The 23,503-nt window shown below is 43.4% G+C and overlaps 1 protein-coding gene across 3 annotated transcripts in view; it reads left to right on the top strand.

Annotated features, from left to right (window-relative positions):
- The window catches only part of STXBP6 (syntaxin binding protein 6), a 244,524-nt gene that overhangs the window by 6,725 nt on the left and 214,296 nt on the right, over positions 1-23,503 (top strand). Inside the window, exon 1 of one of the 3 annotated variants that reach the window (XM_042989482.1) lies at positions 13,698-13,718. The exons of the other annotated variants lie outside the window; for them this stretch is intronic. The gene's annotated coding sequence lies outside the window, so the exon portion shown is untranslated. Of the gene's footprint in view, positions 1-13,697; positions 13,719-23,503 lie in introns of those variants that run through there. 3 annotated transcript variants of the gene reach the window in all.

The raw sequence follows: 23,503 nt of genomic DNA, 5'->3' as shown, positions 1-23,503 counted from the left end.
TCATCCTTGCTTGTCTTTGGGTCTTCTAGGATTGTCCTGTTGCTCTTTGTTGCACAAGTCCTTTCCCCGAATTAAAAGCGTTTTGTGCCAACTTGCTCCTGAGTCAGTGGGATGGTTTTTGTGGCAGATGTGCCTTGTGATCTTCAGAGTGGAGAATGTTCCTGGACTTCCCTCCAGAGGCGAATTCCATATTTAGGCTTCCTGGTTGCGAACCACCAAAGGGTGATAGGTTGTGCTGACTTGGCAGTTAATCTTTAGGTTCTCCCTTAAGATTTGACCGTAGTGTCATCTTCCAGTTTGTCTGTGGAGCTCTGTCAAGACTTCCCCTTTAAAAAAAAAAAAAAAAATCTCTGTATTAAGCAGGGTTTAGGTGCCACTGCTGGCACCACACCAGCATCAAAGTGTTTGGACCCCAAAGTCATAATACTAAATGAGCTTTTAATGTCACCGAGGTGAGGCTGCCATCCCCTTGATAGAGATATTTCTCCTCTCTTTAGTGGTGAGATGTAGCTCGGCTTCTCAGACTCGGGGGCAGCAGCACTGGGGATCTCGTTAAGGTGCCGAATTTGATTCAGCAGGCCTGGGTTGGGGCCTGAGATCCCGCCGTTTTAACAAGCTCCCGTTGATGTGGTTGCTGCTGGTCCACGGACCGCTCTGAGTAGAAGCTGATGCAGCGTGGAGCAGGTGGCTTTGGACTAGGACAGAGCTGAACAGGAGCTGTGGCAGAGCCACCAATTTGCTCAGGGAACTTGGGGGCAAGGTTAGTAACATGTGAGAGACAACTTTCTGTCTTTATTATTTTTTTTAATCTATATTCAAGTTAATATACAGTGTAGTCGTGGCTTCAAGAGTAGAGCCCTGTGATTGCTTTCTGACATGTGACAGCCAGTGCGCATCCCCAAAAGTGCCCTCTTTAATGCCCGTCACCCATTTAATACCCACCCCCCACTCCAGCAGCCCTCAGTTTGTTCTCTGTATTTAAGAGTCTCTTATGGTTTCTTCCCTCTCTTGTTTTTATCTTATTTTTGCTTCCCTTCCCCTATGTTCATCTGTTGAGTTTCTCAAATTACACATATGAGTGAAATCATATGCTATCTTTCCCTGATTTGTTTTGCTCAGCATAATACACTCAAGTTCCAACCACATTGTTGCAAATGGCAAGATTTCATTCTTTTTCATCTCCAAGTGGTATTCCATTGTGTGTGTGTATGACATCTTCTTTATCCATTCATCAGTTGATGGACATTGGGACTCTTTCCATAATTTGAGCCACAGCTTTCTTATCCATCAGATCAGAGTAAGACCTAGCGCACGTAGAAAAGTACGCACCACAATGTGCCTGGAATGTCACATATTTGCCTTTTGCTTCCCTCAAGGGCTGAGAATTCCACGATTAAGACTAAAGGAAAAATATATATGGAAGAAAGCCAAGGGCTTCACAGAGTGTTTGATTTGTGTGGATGGAATGGAGGGAGGATATAGGAGACAAGGTATGAATCCTAGTCCTCGGGGCAACATTAATTTGCTTATTGGTCTTCAAATGAGCATAACTTTGGTAAAGTCACTGTGCTAGTCTCAGCTGAATCCGGATAACTTTTAGTCAAGGTGTTGGGCCTTTACTCAGCTCTCATGGAGTTGATTTCTTTTTGACCAGATCATCCCTCAACTGTTCTGTGGGTGCTCCCATTCCTTAGTATGGTGGTCTCTTCCCATCCTTGCCTAGCTGCCTTCCCCCCTGACTTACTGATGTTTATCTCATGCAGATGAGAGGAAATGGCGCTCAAACGTAAACCATTGAGTTTCCTGAGCAGCACGAGCGAAAGTTTCTGGGGATGAGGGTGAAAACGTTTACTTCATTGACTTGAGAAAACCTAGGTGTTTCGTTAATTTGCCTTAACTCTGGGCAGGTTGGATTGAATTGGATGAATGGGTAACAACCGAAGAGGAAGAATTGGGAACTAAATCTCGGCACTGGCTGTAATTTTCCTACCTGGAGCCTGTATTACTTGGCCTCACTGGGCCTCAGTTTCCTCTGTGTTATTAGGGACTGGCCTGGCTCATGGGGCTGGCTTTTGAGGCTGGCATGCACAGCACCTGGGAGGGCATTCTGAGCTCTAAGAGGACCCACCTCCGTGAAGTATGCCCTGTCACTCCCCAGTGCTGGCTTAGGTAATGGCGTCTACATAGGGTTACACAAGGTGAGTTGTGGTTTGTTAACTTTGGTTCTGTTTCTATCTTCTTTATCATTTGAAGTGAGAGGAAACAAGAGAATGTGTTTACATTTCAATTAAGTTGACAGATCCTTCTCACTTTCTACAGGGAAAAAATTCACACAAACAGTTCCTACGGTTTTAACAAAACCCCAAGTGCAGTAAATCAAACTGGTTTCTACGACTTCACAGCCTGAAATTCATTGCTTTCCTGAGGATGGTAATTTCGCCCCATGAGGCTCTGTTTTCCCACCTTGTTTGACTGTTTTGTGGATTGCCACGTGTGGATATTTCATGCCTGATTTTGAAGAAAATGAGATTGTTCGCTTTGTTATAGCACTAGGGCTGAACATTTAAACTGATGTTGCATCAATATCAAATAATCAAAGGCAAGGTATTCAGGCTGCAGCTGAATACACTAGGTCTCACTGCACTTACTGTCCTTCTGAAAGGTGGAGGTGGAGTGTCACTCGAATTGGGAAAGATCTGATTTCTGAGGCGAGCGAATGTGTGTGCTCTAATCTGGTTGCCTCTCCTGACCACTGTTGGTAAGGAAAATTGGTCAGAGAGGTTATGCCTCAGCGATCTCTTTGTTTTTAGACCGCCTGGCAATGTGTTGCTTCACACAGTCTCAGATGAAAGCCAGCAGTATCTACTGGTTGAGAAGTTAATATTATTCTTGAAGAATTTAATCTACCCTATCATTAAATCGCAATAAGGAAGCTGTCCTGCTAAGGAGGAGCTAGGTATATGAAGCTGGGTGTTCCTGAAGTAAGGCCTTTTAAAATTAAATCCTTATGCAACTACTGTATAACAATAGTTATTAAAAGAAAAGAAAAACTACCCTAAAGGTAGAAATTTGGTGCTTATAAAAAGAGTTCAATGCTCATAAAACGGGCATATTTCCAAATTCATCCACATTGTCAACCACGCAGTCACTGGTCTATCTAGTAGCTGATTTTTAAAAATGGGACAGGGAATTCTGAACTCAGACACCCTATTTTGGAACAGCCCTTGTGCTCAAGATCCCAACGGCTGGGATCTTCATTTTCGTATCCCCGAGGCCTAGCATGTCTGGCATATAGGAGAGAATCAATAAAAATATACTGAGCTGGACAGCTGCTTTCCCCTGGGATTCCCTTCCACTGTCTCGTCCATTAGTTTTTGTCAGTATATTATTTTTACTATTTAATATTTCCCTAGAGATTATTATATGCTAACATAGTACATAGGTTCTAAGCACTTCATTGATACTGATTCCTTTTGTCTGCACGACCCTCAGAGGTAGGTACTGTTGTATATTTATCCCTACTTTACAGTTGAAGAGTGTGTATCATTTCCAAAAGTGACCTGAAAAGCGCTGTGTTTAAGATGGAAAGCTCATTACAGAGCAGCTCGTGATACGGCTGTGCAAATGACAAGTGTAATAACTCACGTTGGCATGGAAATTTCATAAAGAACCTATGCTGCTGGCCCCTAAAACTCTTGAAAGTAACCCCCCAGAGCTCCTCAAAATCTCCCGAACTGTCCTCGGTTTCTCCCGCTTTCCAGCTGCATCCACCATGTATGTGGTCACGTCCTGCCGGCATATGGTCTACAAAGTGCTCTCACAGGATCTCATCTTTTTCTAGATGACAGCAGTGAGGCCTGGAGAGTCAAACTCCTTCTGAGGCACAGGATCGCCTGGGTTGGCTGGGAGCAGGACCCCGTGCCTCTTGCTCTTCACACTAGGCCCGAATGCTTACATAAATTTATGCTAAGGGACAGTTGAGTTGGTTTGCCCTGTGTGGCTTCGCACGGGAGGAGGCAAATAGATGGGTTTGAAGTGTAACATACACACAGAAACAAGTGCTAATTGCGTGGGTACCATTAAGGGAACTCACTCTATGAACACATCCATTTAGTCTTAGTACAGGTCAAGAAAGAGAGAGAGCCACCAGCACCCCAGAATCTCTCCTTGTGCCGGATGGTTCTGTCCGCCTCCATGGTAGCCACTCTCCTGACTTCTAGTACTACGGATCACTTTTGCCTCCTTTTGAGTTTTATATGAATACAGTCATTCTTCTGTATTCTTTTGTGTCTGACTTCTTTCTCTCAGTATTGTGAGGTTCAGCCATATTGCTCATGTGGCATAAGCTGGATTGTATTCTGTTATATTAATATACCACAATTACTAATGATGGACATTTCAGTTGTTTCCCATTTGGGGGTTGTTATAAATCATGCTGCTGTGGGCATACATGTGTATATGTCTTTGGTGCACATAGGTATGTATTTCTGGAGTGTGCATGTGGGTATAATTGCCAGGCCTTATGATAGGAGTATGTTTAGCTTTAGTAGATACAGCCAGGCAGTTTTCCAGTATGCCATTCAATTTATAGTCCCATCTGGTGTGAATGAAGAGTCCCCTTTCTCTATTTTCTTGCCAGTACTGAGTTTGATAAGTCATTTTAAATTTAGCTCTTCACATATTTGTGTAGGGGGTCTCTACTTATGGTTTAAATTCATATATCTCTCGGGCATCTAGGTGGCTCAGTCAGTTAAGCAGCCGTCTTCGGCTCAGGTCATGATCTCATGGTTTGTGGGTTCAATCCTCCCATCGGGCTCTTACGCTGACAGCTCAGAGCCTGGAGCCTGCTTCTGATTCTGTCTCTCCCTCTCTCTCTGCCCTGCCCCCACTTGCACTCTGCCTGTCTCTCAAAAATAAATGAACATTAAAAAAAATTTAAATTCGGGGCGCCTGGGTGGCTCAGTTGGTTGGGCATCTGACTTCGGCTCAGGTCATGATCTCACGGTCCGTGGGTTCGAGCCCCGCGTCGGGCTCTGTGCTGACAGCTCAGAGCCTGGAGCCTGTTTCAGATTCTGTGTCTCCCTCTCTCTCTGCTCCTCCCCTGTTCACGCTCTGTCTCTATCTCAAAAATAAATAAACATTAAAAAAATTTTTTTATATTTAAATTCATATATCCCTTATCACCTTGTGAAGCTTAGTGTCTTTGCATGTGTATATTGACCTTTGGATTATCCTCTTTTGTGAAGATTTCTTGCCTATTTTTCAACTGTGTGGTTTTACTTTTTAAAACAAAGTGAGGATTCCATAGAAACATCTATGAAAAGTCCTTGAAATCTATAGTGATGGGGGTCACCTGTTAGTGATGTCTGATTGTGTTCTCAAATACAATTTCCGGAGAGTCCCCACTGAGGGAGTCACAGCTGGACAAAGTGGGTGAGGACCTGAAGAGGCATGAAACCCTTAGCAGGGAACTTGCTGAAAAGCTGGCGAGTCCCAGGGTGTATGGCTCACGGCAATTGTAAAGTTGTGAGGCCACCTGAAAGGTTAAAAGCACTTAACCTACAAATGAATTTGCCTTTTATGGAAGTTACTCTGGATGATTGTAGACCAACTCCAAAAGTATGGCTGAAACATTTCTGGAGTTGCTTTGAGTACGTCGGTTTGGATATTTTTAGTTGGTTTTAAAAATGCCCTTTGAGCCTGTATTTGATTTAGGGAAAGAGCAGAAGACCTCCCAGAACCCAGTCTAGTGAATAAGGAGGATACTTCAATGGGTGACTTAAAAACAAAACCTTATTCGTGAGGCTTGCCTGCAAGAGACGCACTTCCCTGCTTGGGTGAAGAGGGCAGATTTAGCAGGGAGGAGAAGGCCCTGCACTAAGTACCTTACTCTCCTGGTCTCTTTTCATCTTTATAGTAACTTGTGAGCTACTTAATGCCGTTAGATATGGAAAGTCAGAGAGTTAGAAAGAAAGGGGAGCCTGATTTAGGAGTCCAGCCCAGCTCCAGCTTACCCCAGGGCCACTAGCTTTGCTTTTTACCACCCTGCGTCCCCTCTGACAAAGTGTTGAAGGAATTTCAAAATGTTACATCCAGAAAAAAATGTGCTGCTGGTGAAGATCTGTTATAGACCCCCAGGAGCTGCCCTGTGGGGCTTTGAGGGGATAGAAGTCAGTCAGGCTTCAGAGCACTTGTCTTTCCCAAACACAGTGCCTGGGGCCCGGCTGTTGGCTGTTCGTGGGAGCAGCCTCAGGCCTCTCAGCATCCTGCCAGAACTAGTAGTCTGACCGGTAGGCCTTACTCTGCCTGCTGTTTCTTCTTCGTGACTGGCAAGCAGCTGCCCAGGAAATGCTCTTAGACACGTTGATGAATATTGTCACTGTTGGGAACTATATTCTGCATAGAAAAGAATCTTTTTTCCAGATAGGCACTTCTACAAAATCTGAACAACAGAGGCAGAACGCTGTTGAGCTCTTTAATAATCATTCATTCTCAATCTTAAAGTCATCCATTAGTTCTCTCTGAAACACGGTGGGTTAATGCCTTTGGCGTTCAGTACAGACCTTCCGAAATTATCCCCGAGAAGAATACCCCGGGCAGACCGTTTGAGATAGATCCCAGGGCATCCAGCTGCCCGTAAGATGTGAAGGTCCTAGGAGAGCCGCCAAACACACTTGACCCTCCCAGAGGCTTGTTCTTATCCTTTCTGACTCACAGACCCCAACAAGCTGGCCCTCTTCCACTGAGCCTGGAAATGTTGTCTAAAAGCTGAATACATAGAAAGCAGAAGGAGGGCGTCTGGGTGGCTCAGTTGGTTGGGCGTCCGACTCTGGCTCAGGTCGTGATCTCGTGGTCCGTGAGTTCAAGCCCCCGCATCGGGCTCTGTGCTGACAGCTCAGAGCCTAGAGCCTGTTTCAGATTCTGTGTCTCCCTCTCTCTCTGACCTCCCCCCGTTCATGCTCTGTCTCTCTCTGTCTCAAAAATAAATAAATGTTAAAAAAAAATTTTTTTTTAATAAAAAAGAAAGCAGAAGCTACAACCTATTTTTCTGGCTCAGAGCAGTGGCAGAGAAGCCTCTGGACTTCTCTTGAGATGGCACAGTAGAATGGTTTCTTTGTTTGCTGGTTTCTTCATACTTAGCACCTATATCCTGCACAGCCTTGGTTTTCAGGACAAAGTCCTGGGTGATGGGTAACCAGATAACCGAATCCTTTTCTCTGCAGATTAGAATTTTATTTTGTTCGTATCCACACAGTTTTCCCTGGATAAAATGAGGTGCCTGAGAAAAAAAAAAATGTGAGGACATTTTAATGCAAAACCTTCACGGGTAAGATCCTTCTTTTCCTACCACATTTAATTCCTGTGGAGGATTCCAGAGCAGGTGTGAAAAGCCGGGTGTTACTATGGAGCAGTTGTCCCCAGTGACTGAACACCTGCTGGGGCCGGCCTCACCTGTTTTCTTAGCAGATTACATTATCGTATGCACGTGTGCAGTTTGTACATCCAGGACTTGGACTTGGCTGGTGAATGTCTGAACTTATTCACCTCCTGCCAAAAGAAAGCATATAAATAGTGCTTTGTCTTCTGAGCTTTACAGGACACTGAGTAAACACAAATGTACACTGTGATGGGGCCGGGAGGGCGGGGCAGAGGGGGAGAACCGCCCACATCCTTATTTTTTGAGTGGGTGTAACTAATGACTAGTTCCTGGATGTGTACCTAGAATGTAGGTCATGGTTCCACTGACATCTCTGGAAGAGCTACAGTAAACACTGTCTCCTTATAGGTCACTGTGTTATCTTATAGGTACAAGTGTCTAAAGTTCTTTTTCCCTGAGAAGTTTTCTACAGAGGTTTTTTTGTTTGTTTGTTTTTAAATAAGCATCTTGGTTTGGGAATAAGGAAGTCATTCCTTATTCAAGCCATACCTGAGGCTTCCTTAACATATTAATCATACTAATGGTTAATCACCGCACATATGTTGTGTGTCAGGCACCGTGCTAGGGATGTTTTGTGGAGGCATGCCTCTCTTCTTGCTAGGTGATTGATATGCTACCCACTTCATGAGATGTTTCATAAAGCCGGTTACATCTTCAAAAAAAATGTTTCATGGATTCTTCCAACTCAGGTGCTATCGTTCGCCCCATTTTACAAAAAACCAGGGCTGTAGTTCCTTGGTGCTGGGCTCTACAACCCATCAGTGTGACCCTGGGTCAGGCCCTTGAACACCACACTGTGCTATCCTGAGACAGGGGGTTCTGGCTGGGCAGAACCCGGAGCTGCTCCTGAGACACTGGATATCGGAAGAGGGAAGATCAGACATTACTCAATAGAAGGTATATTGATGTGGGCAGCGCCTGCATTTTAAATACGCTTAGTTTAGGTGAGCGATGGGGAAATAAACTGCGGCAGATTTTGAGAAGAAATGGATTGTTGGGGAGGGAGAGAGATTTCCATTGCCATTTCAAGTAGCGGGGATGATATTCAGCTTCATGCAAGGGGGCTGACCTACATCCTAGAAAGGCTTCCACAGAGATGATGTATTTGTCAGGGGTTCTTAGGAGCAGTTCTTCCCAGAACAATGAATGGTTTCAATAGGTTTGTGGGTATTACCTCCTTGCCCTGCCTTTATTGAAGGCAGACATATACGGGGCCACTCACCTATGTGGAACCCGACTTCTTTCCTTCCTTACTTCATCTCTAGACTTGAGAGAAATAAGGAGAGCAAAAGATATGATGGTTCCCCTTTCCTTCCTCACATGGATGCCATGTCACAGTGCTGTGTTGGGGTGGAGAGACCTTGAGAAATTCCCAGGGAGAACGTCTTGTAAAAGGTGAGAGGTCTGGTTTAAATCCCGTAGGAGTCGTTTGTCTGTTTCTTTCTCAGGGCACTTTTTCCCTTTTGCTTTGTATTGATCTTATCTCTGTCTTTTCATTCAGCACAAGTGCCTACAAAAAGCAGACATGGTTTCTGCTTTTATAAAAAATATTAAAAGAGACAATATATAAAAATAACTGCATGAAGTGTTCACTGACAGCTATTCTAAGTGTTCTATAGGAGAGGTATGTGTTTGAGGGGACCTGGTCCCGGTCAAGGAAATTTGGGTGGCTTTTCTAAGGAGGGCCTGCTGAGCTGAGACCTGAAGGATGAGTAGGGGTTAAAGAGGCAGGGGATGGCATTACAGAGGAGACAGGATGTGCAAAGCCCCTGTGGTGGAAGGGACCATGGTATGAGTGATGGACAGAAGGCCCCTGAGGCTGGGAATGGAGAATAAGGAGTGTGAGACAGAGTCTTTTCCCAAGAGTCACAAGGCTTTCTGAGCATGGGTTTGAAGTGATCAGATTGACAAGATACCATGTTGATTGCAAAGAGGTTGGTTACAAGGACAGTAGGGGTCCACAAGGAGACGTGGATAGACCAGTTTAGAAATTTTTGTAGTAGTTTAGGAAGAAACGGTGATCACCTGACCAGGTGATATTTACCAGGGAGGTAAAGATGGAGAGAACTGGGTGGATGTTGGGAGAAATAGAGGTGATATGATTTGGATATGGTGATGGGTTGGAAGTGCTGGATGAGAAAAAGGGAGGCCTCAGAGACTATTCCTTGGTTTCTAGATTGCACAGTTACATGATGGTAGTGCCATTCTAAAGATATTGCCATGTCTCCTTAAGCAGACTCTAGACTATTTGATAGCAGGATCTTTTTCTTTTCTCTTTTCTTTTTTAAAGTTATTTGTTTATTTTTGAGAGAGAGAGAGAGAGGCATGAGTAGGGAAGGGGCAGAGAGAGAGGGAGACAGAGAATTCCAAGCAGGCTCAGAGCTGTCAGCACAGAGCCTGATGCAGGGCCCAAACTCACAAACCGTGAGATCATGACCTGAGCCAAAACCAAGAGCTGGAACGCTTAACCAACTGAGCTACCCAGGTGCCCCCATAGCAGAATCTTTTTCTAATTTAATTTTGAATCCTCACAGTGTTACTGTTTGGTATGTACTCAGTTAGCTTTTGTTTACTGTATTCTTTGAGGAGGAGAGATTTCTTTAGAACTATGGCATGTGTGCATGGTGAGAAGCTACAGTTAGGGTACCACTTTGTATGTGTGGGGCAAGAGAAAAGTTCCATAGTTGGAGTAGAACTCCAAAGTCATTTAGCCATGTAGAGATATGGCTTCAGTTTTCAAGGAACACCGACTAGGGGTGGCTGAGAGGGGTATTCATAATAACTTTGTGAAATGTGCAGAGTTTTACATTAATTAAAGGAATCTGTTGATGTGTGCTTCCTTTCCCCCGGTATTCCTCCTCACCACTAGTGGGTGCTGTTGCTTAGAATGCTCTGGCCGCTGTGGTGAGCATAGACTCTTGGTAGATGAAGTGTCTCTCTTGGGTGGCTGCTCGAGCGCAGGTAAATGGCTGTGTTTCTTTTTTCACCCAATCCTTCTATAGAGTGGTGGGTCAGTGGGTGACTTTTCAGTTGATGTGACTGTTGACTGGTCTGTAGACTGAGGAAGAAATGAACGAAGGATAGATCTAGTTCCTTTTTTATTGAGATTGTTTTAGATTTCAGGTTCTAGGATGCTCAAAGCAGGTCACAACCCCAGGATAGAGAGTGTGCTGAGGACAAATGTGTTTGGTTTTTTTTAAGTTTATTTATTTATTTTGAGAGAGAGAGAGAGAGAGAGAGAGAGAGAGAGAGAGAATATGAATCCCAAGCAGGCTCCACACTGTCAGCATAGATCCTGAGCCAGGGCTCCAACCTATGAACTGTGAGATCATGACTTGAGTCAAAACCGAGAGTCTGATGCTTAACTGACTGAGCCACCCAGGTGCCCCAAGCACAAATGATTTCTTAATCTCGATCCTCAGTGTATATATATATAAGAAGGTGGTTCTCCCCACCAACCTTCCCAAAGGCTGGAGAGAGGAAATTCTGGAGTGGTGCTTGTCATTGGGAGCAATCCTCCCACAGTGCTTTCTCCTCATAGAATAGAATGCTTTCGCTGTGTTGGTGAGCCTGTTCAAACTGGTTTGCCTATAGTTTGCCTATAGTCTCTTATTTGTCTCAATGGTCTTATAGGTTTTATATTTTCAAGCCTCTTTGTGTTTCTTATCTGTCATATCAGACATTCTGGAATGCTACTTTATTTCCTTCTGTCTTTACTACTGTATTTATTCTGTATTTTTCACTCTCCACTTTCTCTTGGATCTCCGTAATAACCATCATCCTTCCCGTCCTTTATTTGGAAGCAGGGCATTTCTAAGGCTCTTTCTTGGGGTCCAAGGGTAATCTTACGGTATTTCTACTCTACTGTGCTGGTCTGTTGTCCTACACATGCTGTTGATAAACACGTTACTCTCTTAAAATAACTAGATGGGGCGCCTGGGCGGCTCAGTCGGTTAAGCGTCAGCCTTCCGCTCAGGTCATGATCTGACAGTTTGTGAGTTCGAGCCCCGCATCGTGCCCTGTGCTGGCAGCTCAGAGCCTGGAGCCTGCTTCAGATTCTGTGTCTCCCTCTCTCTCTGCCCCTCCCCTGCTCATGCTCTGTCTCTCTCTGTCTCTCTCTCAAAAATAAATGAACATTAAAAAAATTAAAAATAACTAGATAGGATGGGAAATCATAGCACGTGCCAAATTGTCTTTGTCCTGTGCATTGGGACATACAAAACTAAACAAAAAATTGGGAGATCCGTATAGGCATCTTTCAAAAATATTTTGTACCACTTAGTCATTTTTATTTTATAAGCTGACATTTGCACAAAAATGGAAGTTTACTTTTGTGCTCAAATGATTGAAGCACTTTTATTGTCTTCAATTTTTATTTTCTTTGGTTCTAAAGCTTTGATCTTTTAGTTGAAATGCAATTCTTCTCTTTCTAAAAAGGATCTACTCTTTGTATATCAAAATTCATTGAGTTTTTTTACTCAGGAAAAGGGTTTAGATGTCTAATTAACCCTTTTTTTAACCCTCTTCCACACTCTCATCTCTCAGTGTACTCCATTTTAAAGATGAGGAAACTGAGGCTGTACCGTTCTGTGAATCAATAGTAAACCCAGGACTCTTAATTCCAATCTTTGGATTCCTCAGCTCATTGTGATTCTCTAGGACTTTAAAATATTTTTTTTTATTTTTTTTAATGTTTGTTTATTTTTGAGAGAGACAGAGACAGAATGCGAGTGGGTTAGGGTGAGAGAGTGAGGGAGACACAGAATCTGAAGCAGGCTCCAGGCTCCAAGCTGTCAGCACAGAGCTCGACACGAGACTCGAATTCACAAGCTGTGAGATCATCACCTGAGCCGAAGTCGGACGCTCAGCCAACTGAGCCACCCACGCGCCCCTAGGACTTTAAAATATTTTTAAGATTCTTCATTTTGAAATCTAACTTTCACTTTAAGGTCAGTTTCTTAGAGGTTGTTTCCTTGTGGTAACTAAAACTTTAATGGGTCCAGTACAAGGGAAGAACCAAGCAATGATTTTGTTTTGTTCTAAAATTAATATAAAAACGTGTAGCTCTAGAAATAATATTTATCGAATTGGTAATATTGTTTGTATATATGAATAAATAAATTTGAATTGTACTAATACTTTATGTCTGGTCTGCCCAGATTTCCACTTGGAGGAAATTGCATTTGTGTGGAAACACACCGTCCTTTCTCTATTATCTTGGTCTTTATGAGGGGTGAATTTTTGGATTTGTGGTTTGTTTTATGCCTAGCTTGTGCAGGAAATCAGGATGTGTCTAATTATCATATAAGGTGTCAGGAAATTCTCATAACAGTTCATTTAAGTCCACCTTAATTAAAAATAAAGAACAGGTTTTATAGCAACAGGATTTTGTTCTTTCTTTTGAAGAGATGATAGGAGTCCGTGAATCAAATGAGTCAGACAAGCTATAGCAATTTCAGAAAGCATAGGGATTACTGCTTTCAAGGCCCAGGAGGAGATGATAAAAATCCAACAGCTCTGTCAGTTTTTATCGTGCCCTGGTGTTTGGGTGGATATTGAAGCTCTGTGTAACTGGTGACCTATGATCTAGCTATTTCCCTTTAAAAGCTGTCTGTTTAAAATCAGTTCTCCTGTTCCCCTGCACAGCTCAGCAAGCATTTGTTTTTTTCCTGTGCTGCCCTCAGAGCTGCCCCTCAGGATGGAGAGTGTCTTGTCTTTAACTCAAGGTCTTAGAGTTAAGATTAATTGGCAGATATTGGCCTCAAAAAGGGCAAGAGACTAGTTTTTAGAATCCACAGGAGTATGGTAAAACTAAGGATGCCAAGAGGGGTGTTGGGAAGAGGTGGCCAAGCCACCTGGTGAATTGATGAGGACCTTGGCTTCCTTTGCCCATTCAGTTGCCCCATGTCCTCCCTTTCCCCCTTCCTGGAGGGCAAGGTGCTGCCTTGGGTTCTGCAAACAGGCACAGAAGACTAAACTTTGGGGGCCAGGACTTGTTGACCTTTGCTTCTCTGTGACCAGCTGCATCCCTCCCCAGCTTATCTCTCTGTTGTCATTGCTGCTGTTCTGAAGGACATGAAACACCTTGGTAGTATCATTCATTTCCACTCTTTTGGCCTTAAAATGCCCTTCTCTTCCTTGTCTGTCTTGTATCTTTGCAATCATTCTTCAGACCCAGTGAAGAGTTACCACCTCCTTGAAGCCTTCTGTGACCACTGAACTTGCACCTGAGCCAGAAATGATCTGTGCTGCTCCTGTGCCATATATAACTTATGCTCAGGTATGATTATTTTCTTGCATGGGGATAGGACTGCGACGTACACATTCTGTGTCTTCATTGCCTGGTATATGACAGGTGCCCTAAAGGGGTTGGATAGGTGGATGGATGGATGGATGGGTGAGTGGGGCACGTTCAAGGAGAACTTCTCAGAAGGGGGAGATCGACAGAGGGAGGGAGGGAAAGGGGGAGAGAGAGAGGGAATGCATTTTTAGCTGAGACACATGGGAAAGGGTTTAGGTGTGGACAAGAGAGTTGTTTCTGCCACATGCTTACTGAAATGGTGTCTAGTAGGGGATGGAAGTGTGAGGTGTGAGAATGAGCTGTGCCACTTTTATCAGAGTAGAAACCAAGTAATTGGCAAGAGATGACATCATAGTCATTTGACTTTTCTTCTTAAAAGCTCTGGGATCTTTCCTGAAGGATCTAGTTTCTTACTTGTAGAACGGGTTGATAACCCCATAAAGTAGGATCTATTATTAACATGAGGATCAACAAAAACTTTAAGTACTCATTGCCCTGCCTTGTACGCAGTGAAGGCTCAGTAGGGTAAGTCATGGCCACTGCTGTTATTATTGGCCTCTGGTGTGTAATGGGAGGAAGAGGTGCCTGTTAGAAATGCTGAGGCACTTCTCCCAGAAATGAACACTTTTAGATTCACGGGTAAATACAAATGGGTCTCCAGGTGCTAGCAGTCATTGGAAACGGGATTACGTGTTCTCCTTCCTCTTCCTTGTTATGTAGTACTTCTTTTTAGAAAGGAAGGCATTTCCCCCATTTCTTAGGGAAAGTTTTATTCCTGCCAGCATTTGCTTCTCAAGGAAGTTTCTCACATGTGGCATTACATGAAGAGTCTTTCTGGTTGGTTAAAAAAATACAGGTATTTCTCCCCATATATTTATTTGCAAAAAGTGTTATTCTGTTCCTTTCTGCCGTCCTGGAGAGCAGGTGGCATGCATTGCTGTTTCTGTTTCCAGATGGAAGCAAGTCAGGTTGGTCTGGGACCAACCTGGGACAGCTCGATTTTGGCTTATGAACGCCATTGTTTGTATATGTGCATTTCTGTCCCTCCAGTTGGAGAGCCATTTAGAAATCAGTGATCAAAGTGCCTAACAATATTAATTTGTTTACAGAATCATTCATGCATTCATTTCCTGCCCTGTGTACTACTGCTTTTCCTACCTGGTCCTGCAGTGCTGGATTTACCAATTTTTGTTTTTGCTGTTGTTGTGTTATTAAGAAACCGCTACATTTGTCAGTGATGATGACCATTGGGGTGTGCCTCTGAACCCCTTCTTCTCAGAGTATTTCATAGCCAGTCTGCTGATATTTGGGTGTAGGGCCTTTTATTTGTTGCCTGAATATAGGTCAGTCCTGCCATAATGGATTTCTGAGTAAAGAAGAAAATGGATGTGAAAGAGCTATGTATACAAATCAGGTGGCATGGATCCATTATCCCTTCTCTCTAATTCCAAAATCCACAAGGCTCTGAAAGCTCTCATCACCCATTTTGTGGTGAGATCTGACTTGAACGAATGAGTCTGTGTATTGATTTATCTCATTTAGCTCATTCATTATCTCATTTAGCTGTGGTTATGTGTAAGTTTCCCTGCAGGAGTATTACTGTGTTTGCCTATAGAGTACTGACCTACACACTACTGAGAGCGTAAGGTACATTTTACCTTCCTAAAGTGTCAAAATTTTTGAATTCCAAAACACATCTGGTCTTAGGGCATTTGGATCAGAGCTGTGGACCTGTAGTATTTTTATTAGGGCCTCTAAGCCTTTTTTCTGTTGACAACCATCTTTTGAGATTCTCTCCTTGGCACCATTTTTGGGGGGTATGCAAAAGAGGATCTCCCTTGCTGTTACAAGGACTATTTACTGAGCTGCAGTAAGAGGTATGGGGAAGGAAAAAGCATTGCACACATATGCCACCTCCCACCCCTGCCCTGGAGAAGGTCAGAGCTTCATGATAATGTGGAAAGTACTTTAATAGCAGTCTGTGGACTCCTGGATGTGGTATGATAATCACATCCAGGAACTCCACCAAAATTGCAAAGGCAAAGCAGTGTGGAAGAGGATGTGATCAGACAGCAATTGTAGGCTTGTTGTGGTGTTTGAAAGATAAAACCAGAGATGGGGCTACAAAGGAGCCAGTTTTTGAAGAGCCTTATGTACCAAGCCAAACAGTTGAGAATTTATCCTTTGGCAATGAGAAGTCTTTAAACCTGGGGATGAATGATTGGGTTTGCACTTTTGAAAGAGGCTTCTGCCTGCATTTTAAGCGACCTCAAAAAAGAAATCACTGCAATATTTTAGGCAATAGGACATTTTACTAGTAGCCCTAATAATGCTTTATATAGTGCTTTAGGGTTTGCAAAAGATTTTCCCCTGCCTTAATTTATTTTGTAGTAGCCCTGAGGGATGGGTAGGTAATAACTGAGGAAGCAGATTCGGAGAACTGACTTGTTCAAGGTCATATCTAGCAACTAACAGCACCAGCTCTCCTAATTCTACATCTAGTGCAGCTTGGATGATATTAAAACCTTTTAGTATATTGCTCAGTTATGAGCATCGGTAAAAATAATCTGCTACCTGCATATCTCTTATGTTTGTCCTCAATAGACTGTCAGCTCCTTGAGGACTTGCAGCATTAAATTTGATGTGCCTTTGGCACAAAGATAGACTCACAATAGGCACCACCAAGAATTTGCTGGACTGTTTCTCCTCCAGATCCTGAACAGACCTAGGAAGAAGGAACATTTACAAAAACAGAGGGACTACCCTATTTCTTACTGTACATCTCATCATGTGTACTTATTAGGCAGTTTGTGTTTAAGGCACTGTTCTAGGTGCTGTGGGGAATACACAATGTAAAAACAATAGCATTTTAATAAACTTGGTCGTCAATTCAGCCTATTCTATCTTACTTAGATCTCACACACCAAATATCTTGGCTTTTGCAACAATTTTCTTTTCTTTAGTGAATGTTGGGTATTCCAATCAAAATTCTTGCACAGACTGATGAGAACTCTTAGGCTTACACATTTGCTTTGCAATTGTTTATGCGGTAATCAAGTATAACCTGGCACCTTTCCAAATAGGTGTTTTTTGAAACAAAGTAACCAAATCATTAAATAGACATATTTCTTTATAAAGAGCGAGAGTTTTAGCTTGACTAGGTTTCCAGTAATATCACTTCACAAGTGAAAATCGTCTTGGGAATTACACTTAAAATTTATAGTCAGCCGTGAGTTTCTGTGCCAGTCCTACAGAATTAGTGGGGAAATTAATAATGTAATCTCTTTCTTATACACCTGGCATATACTGCCATTTATGTTAGCAGTATTTCCCAGGCAGTCTAAGAGCTAGAGAGAAGTTCTAAATTATCCTCAGTCTTGGAATCCTATGTCAATGTAAAAGCACTTACTGAGTTGACTCAGTTCTGATTTTCCTTTACCAGCTTTGTATCAGAAGAACTTTTGGGGCCTCAGAAGAAACTCTATAGATCATTCAGACCTAGGGACAAGACTGAGGAGGGGGAGGGGATAGAAAACTGTCCCCCCTGCCGCTCCCCGGGTGCAAGTCCATTCTTCAACTTACTAATTATAATTTGGAGCAAGTCTCAGAGCCTCTGGTTCCTTATCTGAAAAGTAAGGCTTATGATAGTGTTTCTCAAAGATTGTAAGACATACATTTTTGCTTATTTTACATTTTAATGTATTTGAAAACAAGATGTGTTTTACTGTGCATGATAGGTTATGGCTTAATTTGTGGTGTTTTTCTAATATAGTGGTGCATAAAATAATGTTGCATCTTAAAATCAGTGATTGCCTATTTGATGAAATATGGAAACATGCCTTACCAACCTCCTGGGCTGTCAGGATCAAATCAGATAATATGTTTGCTAGAACATTACAGCCGTGCTAACAGGCAAGCAAGCAAAAGTACCTTTGGACAACCCTTGACGACCTTTCTCCCTTTGGTGTGAAACTGTATTTCTGTGTGTCTTTAAATTGGGAAGAGGCAGAAAATGGAAATTGCGAATTTAGATGAATTAAGATATCAAATGCCTTTCTTGAATATTTGAAGTAAAATGAATTTTAATGGAGTCTTACATTTGACTTCCTGATTTTTTTTCCCCTTTTTGAACAATACCCCAGTCACGTTGGTCTTGTCTCCCCTTACCCACCACCCCCTGCAATAAGAACATCAGCTTTGGGTGGGAGAGGGGTGGAGGGTCATCAGTTTCATTTTGGACAAATTGCATTAGAAATGAGTTTGAGGCATCCAAGTGAAGATGGTGAGTAGGCAGTTGAATTTATGAGTCAGAGATAAAAATGTGGCATTTTTGGTATAGAGATGGTAAATGCCGGCTCGATCTTGGATGAGATCACCTAGGAAACAAATGGAGAAAGGAGGATTGGAACTGGAGGTTGACAAGCCACCTTCAGCCAGCAAACCTGCTTTATTTGGCCTGTGCAGTGTTTTTAAAATATTTGAACAAGTTGCTGTCGCATGTTTATGGTTTTTTGGCTGCCTAGCATATATTTTCTCTTTTGATAGCAGCACCCTAATTTCCTTTTAAGAAATTTCATATCCTTCAATCGCAGACCTTGTGCCTTAGATTAAGTTCCACCCCTGACTCCCAATGAAGTGTGTGACCCAGGGCTGGCCAGTCACTCCCAGAGTAGTTCAGCCATATGGTTGGTCCAAGAATGGCCTTGTAATCCAAGTTGGCCCAATCAGAGAGAACTTGGAAACTGTGGGGGAGCTCCAGGAGGAGAATTTGTCTTGCTTTCTGCTTAAACCTGGCAGAATTTGGTGTGGAGGTCTAACAACTGCTTTGCTACCATAGGGTAGAGCATATCTGAGAATAGGAACAACAGAGAAGATCTGGAATACAGATAGAGAAACTAGGCCAGTGTCAGCTGCACCTTTAGGCTTTTCAGTTAAAAGAGTTAGTTAATAAATTCTCCTTTTGGTGTAACCAGGATTTCTTTTATTTGCACCAGAAATAAATCTTAACTGATTCAGTTGCCAAGATTTAAAAATCATGAGTTTTCATGTAGAACTCAGTACTTCTGGCTAATTGTCGTTCTGGTAGACGTTTTATTATAGTCTGTACCTCTCCCTGCTATCATCTTACCCTGATGCCCAGGGTCTGTTGCCAGTTATCCAGCTTGCTCTGCAATGAGTTGAGAAGGAAGTGAAAGTCCACTTTGCTTCACTTCATTGTATTACTTGCTTACCCTCATTGATAGTTGGGCTTTTGATCACTAATGTAGGGTGAAAAGAAAAGGGGGCCTAGGTTCAAGCTTTGGCGAGCTTGAACCCTAAAGAACAGGTAAAGGGGGACAAGCTTGTGAAGAGAAGGGAATGACAGCATTCGTTGTGAAGGCCAAGGTAAGGAACATTTCAGGGAGAGAGTAATGAACATTGCCAAACACCGTCAAGATGTCAGATAAGATGAATGAAAAATTCTCATTTGAATTAGGCAACAGAGGTCATTATTGGCCTAGACTGGAGCTTTTGCAGGGAGAGTTGGAGACAAGCCAGATGGGAATGGTTTTTGAAAAATGAATGGCATGTGAAAAAGGGATGTAGTCAAGGAGGAGAGTTTTTATTTTTCCTGTGAAGGAAGTAAAGAAATAAGGCATTAGTCTAGAGACACAAGCGGTTGAGGTGGAGTGCTTTAAAAGTACAACGGAAGATGCTGAAGTGTTGATGGGAAGGCTTTGGTTGAAAGGGTGTAGTTGACTGAATAAACAGGAGAGAACGATGGTAACAGAGCGTGTGCACCTGAGAAGGTAGGACAGGGTGGGATCTACAGCCCAAGTGGAGTGGTTGACCTTGGGTGAGAGGAGGGAACGGGATGCAACAGGAGGGCAGAAGCTGAAGGCTGGGAGAGATGAAGGTTGGTCTCGTATCAGGAAGTTGCTGAGTGATGGGTTCCATTTCTCTGTTAGGAGGCAAGGTCATTTGAGAAAAGGGTGGAGGGGAGTGTTAGAAGGGGTTGCAGTTTGAAAGTGAAATAATAGTTGAGGACAAGGAGAGAGTGGGTCTGCGAGAGAAAGGCGGTAGGGTCGCCCAGCATTACAGACAACTCATTTGCAGTTGGTGTTTGTGCAGAGTGACATCTCCACCTGACACATCTGCCCATGTGCCCTTTCTCCCATGCCCAGGCACTCAGTTGTGGGCACAGACACAACTACACTGAGTGTCCTCTGAGGCTGGGGTTTGGCGGAAGGGTGAGCAAGGTCGGTTTTGAGCATATGGCGAGGATGTTAGGGAGAGTGTGTTATGGGAACGATGGCATTTGGAAAGGCAGCTGAGTAAGAAGGCCGGTGAAACAGAACTTCTGAGGAGACCCTGATGGTTGATCCCTGTGAAGGGGATTTTAATGAGGGAACTGTAGCCGAGGCTATTTTAGTCAAAGGGCGAGGTGTTTGACTGGGCTGTGGCTGGCTCCTGTGGAGTGGAGGAAAGGGTCGTTGGAGGTGAGGCAGTCGAGCGAATAGCGACTAGGGTGTCCATGGGTTTGGATATTCAGGTCACCCACGCTGACTGCCGGATTAAGGGAGACAGACTTTCGGCTGAGGTTCAGATGAGGTAATTGGGTTTGCTGTTACTTAATGAAAACCTTTGGTTTCGGTGGAAATTCAGCTAGGAGAGTATATCTAAATGATTTGGGGCCCACCTCTCTTTAGGTAGTATGTCCTGCGAGTGATACTTTATCAGGAAAAATGTGTCTTTTAACACTTTGTGTTTCTACAGAAAACATAAACCGTTTAAAGCTCTTGAGTTCCTAGCTTCTTTAGTTGCTGGAATGATTTGGTCTCCTTTGCCTTACATGGTCATGTTGCTTCTGAAGGTGACTTATGGTGCAATCAAAATCTTCAGGAGTAGGCCACGTTCAGCTGAGTCCCCTGTGGCTCCCACTGTGATGAGCTTTGAAGGGAGGGTAAGTAGGGAGCTATGTTGGAGACATCTGTTGTCATTGGTAATGTGTGTCGTGCTTTGGCAGTAACTAGAGCTGAGCAAGCCCACCAGTCTGTAGTTTATAAGCAGTAATCTGAGAGCCCAAAAAATACTTCTCTGAATGGTAAGGCATCAGAGCCAGCATTCCTCAGACTTAAGAGGGAAAAAGAGTTTGAAAGCCTCACCAACAGAAAGAAAGAAAGAAAGAAAGAAAGAAAGAAAGAAAGAAAGAAAGACAAAAACAGCACTTGAGTTTTATAATAAGATGCTAAATCAGATCATCTCAAAACATCCCGAAGGTTGTGATAAAAATCTTCATCAAGTAATCAAGATGCACAAGTCTATAATCTCTTAAAAAAAAAAAAAAGAATTCAAGCATGCAGGCTTTCAGATACAGCATCTATTCATTATGGATTCTGAAAACATTAGGTAAACGACAAAGCACGGGGCTAGTGTCCGTGTTTTCAGGCTGAGGATGGTGAGGAAAGATAGTGGAAGAAGTCCCTCCGTGCTCAGAATATCAGTCACAGAATGAAATGTTTTGCAGCCTAGAGGGCTCTGATGCCAACCAGCCACTCACTCTGCTCTCTGCACGTCTCTCTGTGTTCTTCCCCAAGGACCTGTTTATCCACCCCTCCTCTGCCCCATCCCAATGCCTCTCTTCCCCTTTCTCTACATCTCATCCATTTTTTCCCTGCCCAATGAGACCAAAACAAAGTCCAGCATGATGCTAGGTCTTTCCTGGCTCTGCCTCCTTTGTTTTTATAATTTGGTAAGTTAGCTCTATGATGGGTTTATAGATTGTTAAGGTTGTAAGAGACCTTGGATTCTTTTTTCCCCTCAAACAGTTCCCAAGGCAAGAATCACTTTGCCCAACACAAGGCTTATAGTGTGCAAGTTCCTTTAATCCCTGGAGCATTCAAGAGTTCAGACTTGGGTTCTCTCATCTGGGCCTTTAAGGATGGCTTCATTTTTCTCCAGTAAAGAGAACACAGAGTTGCTGATAAGCATGGCATGTCCTTGACATCTGCTGTTTTATACTATTTCACCCAAGCAATAGTTTTGGCCCTGCCTTGATCATTTTTTCTTGCTCTCAAAATAACTAAACCACCTGCTTTGTTCTTAGCATTTTTTTTTGAAAGCCGTAGTTCATTCTACAGATGAGCCTTCTTGTAGCTTATAAATTTCTCCTGTGCTTTTGCGTACGTCTTTGGGAGGTATCACAAAGCATGTAAAATGGGAGAAGACCTGTAAGTTCACCAAGCATTGCTTCTCAAGCTTGACAGAGCAGAAGAGGGCTGGGTTAAATTGTAGCCAATGAGCCCTTGGCCTCCTTAAGATTCTTTAGGAAGTCTCTGTTGAATTTGCAAACTGCTAAGAACGGTGTAGTAGGCCAGTAATGGTAGCTATTCTTATGGGGCCTAAGCAGCTGGTCAGAAAGATCTCACACTGAAGAAGTTTATAAATTAAGAACTTACCTTCTGTATGAATTGAACTTCAGCATTTTCATTATCATGGTTGTTCCCTACACTTAGACCAGCCAAAGAATAAAACGGGGACCTTAGACTCCTAGAGCATTACAGCTGGCAGGAAATAGGGCTCAGCATCCAAAACATTATATAGAGGGAAGCCGAGGCTTAGAGACATTTGGTGACTGTCCCTAAGCCACACTGTTTATGTTGGCAGATTGGGACCAGGGTGCAGCTCTCTGGGCTCTGGAACTGGGATTTCCCCCCACACGAAGGTGTGTGACTCCAAAAAGTCACTCTTGAGGGAGGAGTGTGGAAAGACAGGAAGAAAGGGACAGTGTCCAGAGGGTGTCCTAATGCTGGGTATTAATGTCACAGAAGAGCATAAAATAAAGAGGTTTGGCCCCCTGATATTTTATCACATTTCTCCTCTCTGATATTTGGCTTCTGTATCTGGTCCTTTTTAAATTAAATTCTGGGTCACTACTTTGAAAAATCAGGAGGGTTTGGGGTGGGAGGTGCTAGGGATAATTATAGCCACCCTTAATATTAAAGGTCACTGCTTTGAGAACGCATCTGGCGAAGAGAGAGAAGAGCCTGGGCTCAGAGAGGCCCCTGGGTCTTGTGGGAAGTCTGTGGTTCCAGTGCATTGCTGCCTGGGCCTGGGGTAGGCACTCACTAAGTAGCTGTGTAAGGCTGAGCTGCCTGCCAGTGAGAAGCCACTGGCAGTGGCCAAGGTCTGAGATGTATCGAGAATTTCTGGGAGTCCCATTTGTGTACACTGCAGGAAGGATGGGAAAATAAAGAGGTAATACAGCACCCTGACGATAGAACACAAGAGCATACATACAAAGATTGGGTTAACAATGGGTTTTCTGAGATTCCTGAGATGGGCACAGTGTATAATTGTGCTGTCCATCACAGGGAAGTCCTGTATTGCCTTCCTCGGGGAGAAGGCTGTTTAGTGACCCACAACCAAAAGCATTTGGACGGAGGGCAAATTCAGAGAGGGATGACTGAGCAGACCGAACAAGCACTGAATTAGAACTGTAGGTGGCAAGCTGAGGTTCAAAGCCAGGCACTTCAGCTTCCCATTTGGAGATCTCAACCACTGTGCTACCTGCCCCTACTGAGCTGATCTCAGCCCTGGGAGAAACAACCAGGAAGTCTTCCTGTTCTCTGGTGTCCCCCATAGAGCCCGGTGAGTCGGTGAGTCGTTGGGATGCATTACGGCCCAGGGCCACCCTTAGTCAAATGACCATGATATTTAGATTCTCATGGAATCCCAATCTTTGAATACCTGTGCATTCTTTTCTTATACCATCAACTTTTTAT

The sequence above is a fragment of the Panthera tigris genome, chromosome B3 (assembly GCF_018350195.1).
Source record: "Panthera tigris isolate Pti1 chromosome B3, P.tigris_Pti1_mat1.1, whole genome shotgun sequence".
Lineage (NCBI taxonomy): Eukaryota > Metazoa > Chordata > Mammalia > Carnivora > Felidae > Panthera > Panthera tigris.
The sequence above is the reverse complement of the archived record's forward strand: the minus strand, read 5'-3'. Positions and strand labels throughout refer to the sequence as shown.